We start from the raw sequence: 14,494 nt of genomic DNA, 5'->3' as shown, positions 1-14,494 counted from the left end.
GCAACAGATGTTGGATGTGATGGCCCAAGTGGAATCCCATGGTTGTTCATGGCTTAGAACGATTCCTACGATAGCTGCAAGCTTTAAGTAGAGAATCATCATAACGACAGGCTTAGTGGAAAATCCATAAAATGATGATTACAGTGATGAGCTAGATGTAAGTCCATGTTAGCTACAGGCTTCATGTAAAGAATCATCATAGTAGCAGGCTTATTGGAAAATCCATAAAAGGATGACTACTATGTTAATCAGAATGAAATCCCATGGTAGCTACAGGTTTCTTGTAGAAAATCATCACAGTAGCAAGCTTATTAGAGAAGCCATAAAATGATGATTATAGTGATGGACCAAAGGAAGTCCATGAGAGTTGCAGGCTTCATGCAAAGGACCGCCATGGTGGGTGTGGTGTCAGCTATCCGAAGAGTCAAGGAGCAGAAGAGTGACAAAGATTTCAGAGCCATATTAGAGGTAGAACATGGGCTCAAGGCCTACATCGGACCCTCTCCATTGGAAATTTCTCTAGAAGAGATTTCCAACGATATGCAGAATTCCAGAAATGGATTCTCGGTTCAAAAGTTATGGCCCTTTGAAGTTCAGGGATTTGAAGCCTTAAGTAGGAAGGAATATCTCATATCGGAGATCGAAAGATTGGAGATCCAAGCATATCAAATATTGCACATCAGAGCATCAAGATATCGGCACATTGCAACCTTGGAGATCAACCATATCGATGATCACATACCGGAGGTCAGGCATACCAGTGCATCACAACATTACAGTTTGGTGTATCGACAATCCTAGATCGACACATTGGTGTATCAGCACATTGGAATGTCAGAGATTGGTGTATCGCAATATCAGAACTTTTCAAGTGGAGAACCTTTTAAAATTTGCGACATGGTTAAAATGCTGATAGTGTTAAAATTCGCCGGGAATTCCAAAAGATAATTAACAAAGGATTTCATCACAAAACCAAAGGTGGGTGAGCCCTTTTCTCTCTCCTCTAGCAGGAAACGTGGTGGCATATGATTGGCTATGATAAGGACACATGCTAACGTCTGGTTAGCTTTGATAAGGGACAAGTGGCATCTAACATCAATATGACGTGGCGGTATGGAAGGACAAGTGGCAAACAATTTTGGCGTTTTGAGGGGGCCTAATGGGCCATATCTTAGTGACACGTGTCACCACTCAGGAGTTGCCATGTGGCAGTGATGACGTCATATCAGAAGTCAACGATTGAAGGATTGAAGATATCAAAACTTTATAACAGTTTGTTATTGAAAAGTTTTGATGGAAGGGGCTCCAATGTTATTGGCGCTTGGTCGTGGAGCCTAGAAAACCAAGGGTGCAAAGCAATAAAATGAGAAGAAAGGCCCCCGGTAAGATGCTAAAAGACTTAGCACCTAAGTTCTATATCGTGGGTCACAGGAAACAATCCTATGGTGGAGATTCGATAAAAGGCTAAGTTGAAGAAGCCATAAAAAAGTCGGAACTTCGTGTTAAGTTACATAGATAAGAGGCTCTGATGTTGTATTAAGTTGATAGTCACTAGGCTGGTCATATAATAAAACAAATTCCAAAGGAGAAAAGTGTAAGGGATTGAGGAGTATCAGTGAATCATGAGGTGGAATTTCTCCGATAAGCAGGGAGTATTGAAGGTTGGATGAGTCAACAACTGAAGAGTAATTGAGCGCAGAGGAGTTGGTCGCTAGAATAAATGGCGATTGTCAAAGATCTTTGAGACAAGGAAATAAGGACAATGGTCCACAAAGAAGCCATGCTAAAGTACTGTGAAACCATGAATAAGCATGGAGAGCCTCAGTGATATGAGATCTGTTCATATAGAGGGTTGTGCCTGGTGGAGTGTGTAGGTGGACTGAGAATTAATTCTCAGTATGGAGAAACAGTCAGGTGCCCATTCTCATGGTTAATGTAGTGGCAGTGACCAAGTTAGATGCAACAACATAATGGAAGACCCATGCCGAGGTACACTTGCAGCAATGTGAATATAGGATAGAGTGGGAACATAAATTGGGGAGAAACAGAGGAACAAAATCCAGGAGCTCAGATGACCAAGAGGGAAGCAACATAGTTGCAAGTGACAACTAAGTGGAAAAATCTCTGTGTGAGTGCACTGCTGTGTAAGGATGAGAGAAAGTCTATTCTGTAGAAAAGGGATGAGAGTGCCTATGTAGAGGTAAGAGACCTTGAGAGTTGTGTTGTGTGAGAAAGGTCGATGTTGCCTGCATTGCTGTGAGTAAGGATGAAAGTTTCTGTGATGAGAAAGGACGCCAAGAGCTGTGTGTGTGCTACGGTGAGCAAGAGGCCAAGAGCTGAGTGCATGCCAATGAAGAGAAAAGAATAGAGAGCTTCCTGGATGGTGATTAGTGACTGTTATTGAGACGATCAGTGGGTTGCTACAAAGTGTGCAGAGTGAGCAGAGAACAAATTTGTTATCAGGCAAAGTGGTTGCCAAATTACAAAGAAAATTTAGTTCTTATTTGAGTGTGGGTTGGTTCCTGCATACAAGAAGTTGGTGCTTCCATTCTCTAGTGGGTGCTTGACAAGGCTTGGGGGTTTTTTCCTCTTACAAGTTGGTGCTTGCATAAATCCAAGAAGCTACAAGTTGGTTCTTACAACAAATCCATTAGGTCGGTGCCTCACATGGTGATTTTGGTAAGCTGGACAAGTGTTTATAAAAAGAGGGAGTTGGTTCTTCCTGTTAATTACTACTAACAAAAAATCAAAGGGATTTGGTGCTTCCTATGAGTGGGTGCTCACAAAACAGATTGATGTAATAGATTAGGTGCTCTTATTTTACCTCAATAAAAGCAACAAGTTTGGTGGTTTTTTCCCGAAAGAGTTTCCACGTGAAAAACCTTGTGTCTCATGTGTATGATACTCATGGTGTGTATGATTGTATGTTGATTTTGTGTTGCTTCCATATTACATATTGCTGCTAATTATATGGATGGGTGCCAAGCTTGAGTAAGGAAAGTAAATAGGAATAAAAGTTTAAAATTAGCCTTAATATTGTTTCAACCCCCATCTAAGTATTATCATTGTTTCCAACAATTGGTATCGAAGCCAAGTTCCTTTAGGAATAGCTTAATTGCTAGAAGGTAGATCAAAGGGAAACAATGGCTAATAAAGTTTGGCTAACAACAGAAGGAGTCCCATTCTTAAATGAATCAAACCATGGTTTCGACTATGAAGTCTGGAAGGTTAGAATAGTGGCCTATTTGGTGCTCTGGGATGATGATATGTATATCTTCGTTGAGAGTAGAGAAAAGAATGAGCATAATGAAAAATCCAAGGAGGTCATCATGAAAGGGTTGTCCAAGACATATGCTGATAATGTAAGGAATTGTAAGTCAACAACAGAAGTGCTGGACAGACTACAATGTCTGGGTGGTGATAGCGATGTGGCTCAAGGAGAGGTCGAGGAGCCCTGTTTCTCAAGAAATGAACTAGAACTTGGAGAAGTTTCTACTCATCACACTCCTGGTGGTGATGAAGAAGTCTCAGAAGAGAGACCATGTTTATCAGAAGGTATGCTATTGCTTTGTGATAAATGTAAATAAATTGGTCATTCATTATCTATATGTTCATGTTATTCACTTGAAGATAGAGAGGGCCATGCATTTAATAACTTTAATGAAGATAGACCCATTTTAGTAGCAATAGAAAATGAGGGATCCTATGAAGGAGAAGAGAGTACATCCCATGGAGAGAATAAGGGTACCACTGAAAGTGATGAAGAACATACAACCCTTAGACCTGTCGAAGACTCTATGGACACAAAGACGGGCTTAGATCTCTGTGGTAACTTAGCTAACACTTCTAATAGTGAGGAAAAAGATCTAGATGAAAGGATATTTTATAGAAAGAAGTTGATCTCTTCTCTAAGTGAGATCAAGGATCTATTAGAGGAAAATCTCAAGAGAAATGAGAAATTGAAAATCTATGAGCTTGAGAATGAGAAGATGAACAGAACAATGGTTGAACTAAATGATCAACAAGAAGAGGCTAGCAGACTGACTTGGATGTTAACCAATCAACTGAGTGAAAAGGAAGCTTACTGTGGGAGACTACAAAATGAGGTAGTCTCATTGAGACATGACTTAGAAAAGTAAAAAATAGAGTTGTCTCAATATCAAAAGCTTGAGGGGAGCACAAGGGCCTTGAATGAGATTCTTGTTAAGCAAGGATCCCAACTCATCAAGGTTGGTTTGGATTTCAAAGAAAAAGCAAGCTCCAAGATGGTGAAGGTTGAAGGGTCAAATTCCTGGGTAAAGGGAATCCAATGTTACAACAACAACAAAGAAAGAAAGGTTGTTGGACAACAACAACAACATGTAAAGAAACAACAACAAGAGAAGGAAAGGCAACAACAAAAGGCTAAGAAGTAGCAACCGGTGGTGCAGTAGGAGGCTAAGAAGCAACAACCAGTAGTGTAGCAAAAGAGGTTGAGGCAACTGCATGAAAGAGTGCATGATAACAATGAAATCTATCATAGAAGGCACATGAAGAGCCAACAAAGGTCCTTTCCTACTCAAGGACAAATCCTAAATGTAACCTCTGTCATCAGAAGCCTTTTTATGGGTATTGTTTCTCTTACAATAATTTTGGGCATAAATCCATAGAATGTAGATGTCATGCAAGAAAATAAGATGTGTTGGGTAGCAACAACCCAAGAATGTACAAAAAGGCTAGGAGAAGGCAAGTTTTCCATGATAGGAGTTTTGACAAAAGAATTGTCAAAAAGAGTAACTCCTCTACCCCGATCTTAAGCCATGTTGAATGCTACAACTGTGGCAATCTTGGGCACAAGAGATATAGTTGTAGAAACGAGAAGAAATGGGATGCTTCTAAGCATATGCAACAACATTGGATTTGAAGACAAGGAAAAAGAATCAAGTTGAGAAATATAGACTTGTCTTCAATGCTCTGTGTGAAAAGATCAAGATGAAAAGAGGAGAAAGAAATCAGAAGAATGATCCTCCTACTCTTGTAGAAGACCCAAATGTAAGGAGAAAGGGCATAAATATGATTTGGGTGAAGAAAGAGGAGGTGAAATAAAAGTTTCCTCTACCCATGTGCAGCCTTGAAGAAGCTCAAACAAGGGTAAAGAAGAAGTTGGAGAGTAATGCTTTTGTCAGGAATCGACCATTGAAGGTCTGGAGAAAGAAGGAGGATGATATGCTTAGGGGGAGTAGATCCTCTATTTCTCTTCAGTAAAGGAAGAGAATGGCCTCAAGGGAGTCCGAATAAGTCAGATCTAGGAAGCCGAAAAGAATAAATAGAAAGGTGCATCTGATTGTGAAGGTATGACTGCGTTTTCTTGCTGATTACAAGAATAAATTGATTTATTTTGAATGTATCAACATTGAAAAGGAGGAGTGTAGCCAACATGAGGAGTATACAATAATGTCTTATGTAGTGGGAAGAAGATGGGATGTAGTGGAAGTGTGGAATAATAAGAAGATAACAGTCAAGTCAGGTCCATATGATCAGTCCCCATGTAGAGGCAAGAAAGCTGTTGTAGGAGATCAAGGAGAATTGGCTCAGGGGGAGTTGATTTGATAAGCAGGAGAAGGAAATAATTGGAAACCTCAAAAAGGAAGATTATTGAGAAAATGAAAATTTTTCATCTTTGGTGAAATACCCTTATTTCATTTAAGTTGTAAGTTTGATTATGCATAACAGTCTTGTGTTCATGAAACACAAGTGGTGTAAGATTTTTCATGTCCCTTAACACTCAATCGGTATCACTATGTCAATTGGTTGTGTTGTGCTCATGTTGAGTAACCTTGTGTGAAAATGGAAATTTCTTTTTGAGAGAATAAATATTAGAGTTTTCTTGGTACATTGTTCCATTTGTATCATTTCTTTTGGTGCAATTGGTATAAGAAGAAATCCCTATTGTATGAGAATGATCTCAAGGGGAGAAGTGGAGATGCTAAAAAATATGAGCACAATCTCAGAAGAAGCAACAACATCGAAGAAGTGCAAGCTGAAATGCATCATCATTAATTGGTATTTGTAGTAGCAACAATACCATGAACAATTTAATGGGTATCAATATTTTTGATACAAAAGATGCATTAGTGGAGAGAGTGCTCAACAAGAAGACATAAGGTGTCCAAAACTAGAAGGAAAAAGAAAAGGTAGTATATGTTCAGGGGGAGCATATCAAATATGCCTAGTTTATGGAGTAGAAATAGGGATAACCCTTATAGAGATGTCTACAAAGCATAATGCACATCTGAACAACTAAAGTATGGTATACATAGTCAACGATTTTATGGGGAGAGAAAGGCAGCTTGTAGCCCCTTGCCATTGATGCCAAAGGGGGAGAGAATTGTGGAGAAGATGTGATGGCATGTGCAGAAGAAAGCATGCCATTGCTGTCTCATGCAATGAGGTGTGTGGAAGTAGCATGAGGCTTTCCCATCACATGAAGAGAAGGATGGAGTGTTTCCATCAATGCCAAAGGTAGGGATTTTTGGACAGTTGGAATTTTCTGGATGGCCAATGGCCTAGTGAAGGCATCTGCAAGTGTGTGTTGGCATTAATGACAATAGGCATGCTGGGGAGATGTGTTGGGAAGTTAGCATTGCCCAACTGTTGGTAGGAGTGTTGGCATTAATTCCAACTAGACTAGCTTGGATGCTTGTCGCAACAGATGTTGGCAGTGATGGCCCAGGAGGAATCCCATGGTTGTTCATGGCTCAGAAGGATTCCTATGATAGCTGCAAGCTTTAAGTAGAGAATCATCATAGAAATAGGCTTAGTGGAAAATCCATAAAATGATGATTACAGTGATGATCTAGATGGAATTCCATGATAGTTTCAGGCTTCATGTAGAGAATCATCATAGTAGCAGGTGTTGAACCTCACAATCACTTCTTTTTGACATCCTTTTTCACCCCATCTATTTCTTTTTTATGTTCATAATAACACATTGGGCATCAAGTTACATGAACTATGACACAACAGGTATACAATTGTATTTTATTTCATAAAATGATAATGTTCTTTATTATTTAGTTTAATGTTTACTTCAACTACCAAATTACAATGATTCTGCAGCCAAGTCCGTGGTTTGACAAGTTCCAAGGTGCCAACTAGGAAGCAAATTAATGGGTAGGTGGAAATTGATGCACATAACGATTTCCTCCTACTCTCACGAGCCAGATCAATGGAAACTAGTTCTATTAATGTGGTCAAAGGCGAAGTCAACCTTCGTAGTTGGGAACAGGTGAGCGAGAACGAGATTTGTACCTCATGATTTGCTTCAATGATAAAAAATCATGAGCGAATTATATGATGTATATTTTCAAGTTAAATTTAGTTTCTACTGATATGGATGAGGCATATATCTTTGAACAATTAATTTCCATGAGATCTATAAATATGCCTGTCGACAAAAATGAAAATAGTAGTAATGACGTGACAACAAGACTGCAATTTTGTTATTGATACACTATTTTTAAGAATCATTTCGTTTTCTTAGTAGCATTCATGCATGGTTAAGTTCTTGATTAATAGCATAGTGATTTCCTACTTCTCATGGAGGGCTCCCTCAAGATAGTAAGGATTTCCATTTTTGCAGTTAGTAATTAGCTTCATAGATTTATGTTTATTCAATTGAGTTGTTGTGTTTTCGATTTCTTTTAGATTTGAGTCAAGATCATTTTGTTAATCATTTCTATTGTTTAGATTTCAAATTCACATGGATAGAGCATAACAACAGTGACATAGTTTTACATTTCATTCCAATAGACAAAATTCCATCTTTCTTATAGACAATAGATTCATTCACGAAATTAATTGTTAAATTAAACATGTGTGATCTTTAATTTAAGAAAATGCGAGTGTGTTTAAACAAGAGTTTGTTTCATTTTTTTCTCATGCAAGTGTGTTATGCAGTTGTGTGATTTTCTTTAAGTATGAGATTAAGAGTAATTTTTATTTATGTAAATGAGTGTTTATATAATTTTCATTTTTGCAAAGTGTGGGATTGATTTATATTTATGAAAAAGTGTGAGATTTTTATTTCAAAGCAAAGTGTGGAATCTTATAAGCAAAAGTAGGTTTGTTTGAAAGAAAGAGAGTGTGATAATCATTTGTAGAGTTAATCTTATTTTCTAGGAATAACTAATTTACTCATAAAATACACATGCATCTCGATAACTCAATTTAATTTAGAATGTGTGAGTAATAAAAAACTTCTAGCACATACAATGCACATACACTTCATCAGTTTACTAGCCCGGGTTGATAATTCATGTAAGTAATTTAAGGTCAATTAAGTTACCAAAAATTTTGGCTTCATTGCTGGGGAAGTGTATATAGGATCCTTTTTCTTTTTACTTTAAAAAATAATTTAAAAAACAAAAATGATCTGCATAGGGAAAGATATTCTAGAGGTAGGTCTGTATGTAGAGGTAGAAGTTTGATTCAAACATCATCACTCACCCCACCACGACCTTGTAGTGCCACACCATCCACTCAAACTCATATTCCATATATTGCAGGAAAACATAAACTTCCTGAGGTACATATATATGAAATCCAACCTAGAGATTCACCAACTTCATCAACTGAAGCCATAATAGAAGAAGAGGATCCTACATCCCCAACAAAAGGAGTAATTTTTCTATCTTCAACTGGAGAGAAACTTCTAGGACAAGAACTAGAAATCCCTAGTGAAGAAGAGGAGGAAGAAACTTATTTTAACCTACAATTGATAGAAGAACTAGAAGATCTAGAAGAGGAATTAGAAAATCCAACTTTGGAACCATTAGTTCTAAAGAATCTACAATGGCTAGAGAAGTGGAAGGAGAGGCACATAATATCAATGGTGAACAACCTAGGATTGGATGAGGAAGAGGAGAAAATAGGGGAGGTGGAAGAGGTGGATGAAGAGGGAGAGGAGAAGATAGAATAAATCCAGAACCTTTTGGATTTCCTGTCCTCGATGAAGATACAACTACTACAATGAAAAAGATATCAACCTCCATCCTTTCAAATTTTCATGGATTAAGGAGTGAAGATATTGAAACCTTTCTCTTTGAATTTGAAGTCTTGTGTAGATCTTATGACTACTTGCTTGACACTCAAAAATTGAAGTTGTTTCCAGCAACTCTTAAGGATGCAACATTAAAATGGTTCATGGGCTTAGGAGTACATTCTATAAGAACATGGGAACAAATGAAGGATACATTTTTAGAGAAATATACTGTATGCCCCATAACCTTAAAAATGAAGTCTTTAAAATGATGAAAAAATAAGATGAAAATCTTGAATATTTCATTGAAATATTTGCTTATAATGTTAAAAGGGTTGAAATGCATAATATAGATGAAGAAACTTTCAAAGTTCTCTTATTAAAATCCACCAGAGATGTCTTCTCAATTTGATGGGAAAAGGAGATATTTCTCAGTTAACATTTGGATATATTTGTGAGTTAAGCATACACATTTCAAGAGGTAAGGTAAGAATTGAGAAAAATCCAAGAGACCCTATCATGTCTAGGATTAATAAATTTGTAGCTGGGACAGTAAGTAGGGCTGAATTAGGCAATTTTCTTGACAACTTTAAAATAAATATTTTGGGGAGTCTTAGTGAACAAATATATACCCTTAAATTACAAAACAAGCAAAAAGCTGAAAATGTTGCATTATCTATCTTTTGTCCCAAATGTAGAAAAAAACATGCTTTGAGAGAATGCCCTCTTGACTTGAAAAGTGTAGAAACCTGTGTTATATGTGCAGAAAATCATGATACAAAGGAATTTCCTTCAATACCAGGTCTTAAATCTATCTATAAAGAGGAAGTAATACAAAATCAAGTAGAGCCCCATTGTTTTATTGCTAAGATACCATGGAAAAATGCACAACCAAATATGAATCAAGGTTTTAACACTCAAACTTTTGCACCTTCATCACAAAGAAATTGGATTGCAACCATGCCTCGGAAATCTTGGCCTAAACCTTGGGCACAAGGATGGAAATATTATTGTGGAAAATACCCTCAATATCCACAATATCAACAACCTTACCCTATTTTTCCACCACAATAATTTCCTCAGCCTGTTCAACCAACTCAACCTCAAAACCCAAATCCACAAATTTCACTACCATTTCCGTAAAGACCAAATCAATTTCCCACCCAACCACTTCCAAATCCAAATAATAATAAAAGTTCACAACTTGTTTACAATATGGAAGGACAAAATTTCCAAACCTATATGATAACTCCATTAGATCTAAACAATGTCCAACTTAGATCTAGTAGAGTATTGGAAAAGAAGTCACCATTAGTTGTTATTTAGGAATCTGGAAAAAAAAAATCTCTCTGAGGAAGAGAAATCTCTTAATCAAGAGGAAAAATCTCAAAAACAAACCACCCCTGCACATTCTGATGATATTCCAATAAACTCAACTCCCATCATAGAACAACCTTCAATGTTTGTTCAAACACCACCTTTTCCTGAAAGATTGAAAATTGATAAAGGGGTAGAAAAACAAATTTTATTGCCTGATTATGATATGATAGATGAACTGAAGAATATTTGCATAAAAATTCCTTTGTTACAAGATATCAAAGAAATACCAATATTTACAAAGATAATTAGTTAGTTAAGTATTAAAAGACCAAGAAGAAAGAGAAAAGAAGTCAAAATAATTCAATTAGTTGGAAAAAATTTAGATATCATGATGGGAAAAACAACAATTCAGAAATATCTTGATCTAGGAAGTCCCATTGTGAAAACACATATCAATAGTATCGAAAATCTAAACACATTGATTGATTTATGAACATCTATAAACATCATGAGTAAACAAACTATGAACCAATTGAAACTTCCTAACCTTCAATATACACCTACGTTATTGCAATTAGAAGATATATCTGTTATCAAACTTGATGGTGTATTAGAAGATATATTTGTATGCTTAGATTCTTGGGAGTATCCTGTTGACTTTATGATTCTAAAACCCAAGAATAATTTAGGGGGACATCCATTGATTCTAGGAAGACCATGGTTGGCTACATATGATGCTTTTATAAGTTGTAGATCTGGTGATATGTTTATTTTGATGGAAGTTCAACAAACAAATTCAAATTATATCCTCCTGCAAAAACAACAATAGAGGTAGAAAGTGAAGAATGGATAGATGATGATATTGATATACGACCAATCTTTGTTACTTCACAAATAGATGAAGAAGATCAGATTTTGAATTTGATGGAAAATAATGAGTCTTCCCCATATTGTGAGTCTAAACAAAGTTTTCAAAAACAATGTAATATTGAATATTTATTATCTAGTCAATCATCTTTACATTCTATGGAAAAGTTTGGCAACTCTTCAATAGAAATATTTCCAGGAAAAACTTTGAATATCAATGGTAATCTGGAAGAATTTAAAAAGAAAGAATTAATAAAAAGGTTACAAGAAAATTCCTCTGCTTATGCATGGGAATACATTGACATGAAAGGAATTGATCTCAATACTTGCATACATCATATCTACATTGAATTGAATAAAGCCACTTTAAAAGATCATTTTCCACTTCCTTTTATAGGTAAAATTTTAGATACATTGACAAGAAAGAAAAATTTCTCATTCTTGGATGGTTTTAGTGGATATAACCAGATACAAGTAGCTTCAAAAGACAAAACCACTTTTACCTGTCCATGGGGAACCTATGCCTATCGAGTACTTCCTTTTGGGTTATGTAATGCACCTGCAACATTCCAAAGGGAAGTTTTAGGCATTTTCTCTGATCTAATTCATGATTGTGTGGAAGTCAAATGGATGATTTTATTGCCCATGGAAATTCCTTTGAAGAAGCTCTTAAAAATATGGAAAAATTTCTCATTTCATGTAAAGAAGCAAATATCTCATTAAGCCATGATTTTTTTTTATGATATTTACTGAGGGAATTGTTTTAGGACACCATATTTTATGGAATGTAATTAGAGTGGATACATCTAAAGTAGAAGTTATTTCTAAATTATCAATTCCAACTTGTGAAAGAGATGTTAGAAGTTTTCTTGGCTTTACTGGTTACTATATAAGATTCATAGAAAACTTTACAAAAATTGCCTCTCCACTTTTCAAATTTCTCACAAAAGATTGTGAATTCATTTGGAATTCTGATTGCCAAAAAGCTTTTGAAACATTGAAAGAAAAGATTTTTGAAGCACCCATTCTAAGAGGACCAAATTGGAAACTACATTTTCACATTTTGACTGACGCTTCAGATACAACTTTAGGAGCTGTATTAGGACAAAAGGATTTAACTCCTTATGCCGTTTACTACACTAGTAAAAATTTGACTCCTGCTGAGTTAAATTACACTATAATAGAAAAGGATTTTTTAGCTGTTGTCCATGGCATTAATAAATTCAAACATTACACAACTGGTTATGAAACCTTCATAGACACAGATCATTCTGCAATTAGATATTTAATGAACAAACCAATCACTAATGGCAGAATTACAATATGATTATTGTTGTTACAAGAATTCAATATTACTATTTTGGATCGACTTGGAAAACAAAATATGGTTGCTAATTTTCTATATAGGATTCAAAATGATAATAACGATGTACCTATATAAGATAATTTTCCTAATGAATATCTTTTTGCAATATCTATTAAATCTCCTTGGTTTACAGATATTGTTAATTATTTGATTACAAGGAGGTTACCACTATATTTGTCTCCTCGAGAGAAAATAAAGGTAATTCAAGTTAGTGAATCTTACTCACGGATAAATGGAGAATTATAGAAGACAAGGCCAAACTTGATCATTTGGAGACATGTCAGAGAAGAGGAAGTACTAAAGATATTAAAGGCTTGTCACGATGAACCATGTGGAGGACATTTCATTGATAAAAGAACTTCTTACAAAGTCCTTCTCTTAGGATATTATTGGCCTTCCCTTTTTAAGGATGCAAAAGAATATATTAAGAGATGTGATAGTTTTCAAAGAATGGGGAAACTTGTTCCTTCAGATGAAATGCCTCTACAACCTCAAGTACTCATTGAACCTTTTGAGAAATGGGCTCTAGATTTTGTTGGTCCAATTAATCCACCATCAAGACAAAAAAAGTATATTCTTGTTTGCATTGATTATGTTACAAAATGGGTAGAAGCTAAATCACTTCCTTTTGCTACTAAAAATGTTGTAGTTTCATTTCTGTTCGAGGATATTTTTACCCGTTTTGGTGTCCCAAGGGACATTGTGACAGATCAAGGTACTCAATTTACATCCAAGCTGGTACAAAATATAATGGAGGAATACAAAATCAAACATCGGAAGTCCACTCCATATCATCCACAAGAAAATGGACAAGTGGAATCCACCAATAAAGTAATTGAAGTAACTCTCACCAAGACTGTGCATCTACATAGAAGAGCTTGGGCAGAAAAGCTTCCAGAAGCTTTATGGGCATACTGTACCACATGGAAAAAAACCACAGAACATACTCCTTATGAACTTGTTTATGGGAAGCCAGTCCTATTTCCTATTGAGTTCCAGATAAAGACTTTCAAGACAATAGTCAAATTGGGTCTTGATCTATTAAAAACCCAAAAACAAAAAAAAGAAAGGATGGAGAAATTGAATGAACTTGATGAGATGAGACATGATGTTATTCAAATAACTAACATAGTTCAACAACAAAGATCCATATGGCATGAAAATTTCATAAAATAAAGGAAATTCCAGCCAAGAGATTGGGCATTACTTTTTGACTCAAAGTTTAAATATTTTCAAGGAAAATTTCAACCTCATTGGCTTGGGCCTTATGAGATTGAAACTATCTTTGATAATGGTGCAGTCAGGATTAGAACCATTGATGAAGAGAAAGTGACCATATTTGTAAATGGCCATTGATTAAGAATTTATCACAAACCATTGATAAGGGAGGAGTTTGTTAAACATCTGCAAGAGAATATTGATTTGAAGGTGGTTAGAAAGGATTCTCCTTCCTCTCCAACTTGATTCGCAAAATCATTTTGTTTTCTAAAAATAAAAATAATAAAATAATAAAAGAAAGTAAAAAAATATGTAAAAAAATATAAAAATAAAAATTGTATAAACATGAAAACCAACACTGTTGGCATGTTTATACAAAAAATCTAGGATGAAAACCAAGTACTGTTGGCACCCTAGATTTTATTTGTAAACCTTGTTCTAATCCCATTTTGTTTGTAACCCTATTTTTCTTTTCAAAATAACTAGCTACGGAAATGTTGAGAACATACAACTTTAACAAACTTCTACAATTGATATTGATAGGGATCAACTAGGACAATTGAAGATCTTGGCATAAGAATAAGATGATCAAGATTTCAATTGAAGGCATCCAAGGACAACCTACAAAAGATCAATCAAAACATCAGAATCATGAATCTAAAGGTATGTAAATATTATATTAAATAATAAAGGTAAGAAACATT

This window comes from Pinus tabuliformis, chromosome 4_1, assembly GCF_031772625.1.
Source record: "Pinus tabuliformis cultivar Carrire ecotype Pingquan chromosome 4_1, CPIR1, whole genome shotgun sequence".
Lineage (NCBI taxonomy): Eukaryota > Viridiplantae > Streptophyta > Pinopsida > Pinales > Pinaceae > Pinus > Pinus tabuliformis.
Note: the sequence above shows the minus strand (reverse complement) of the source record.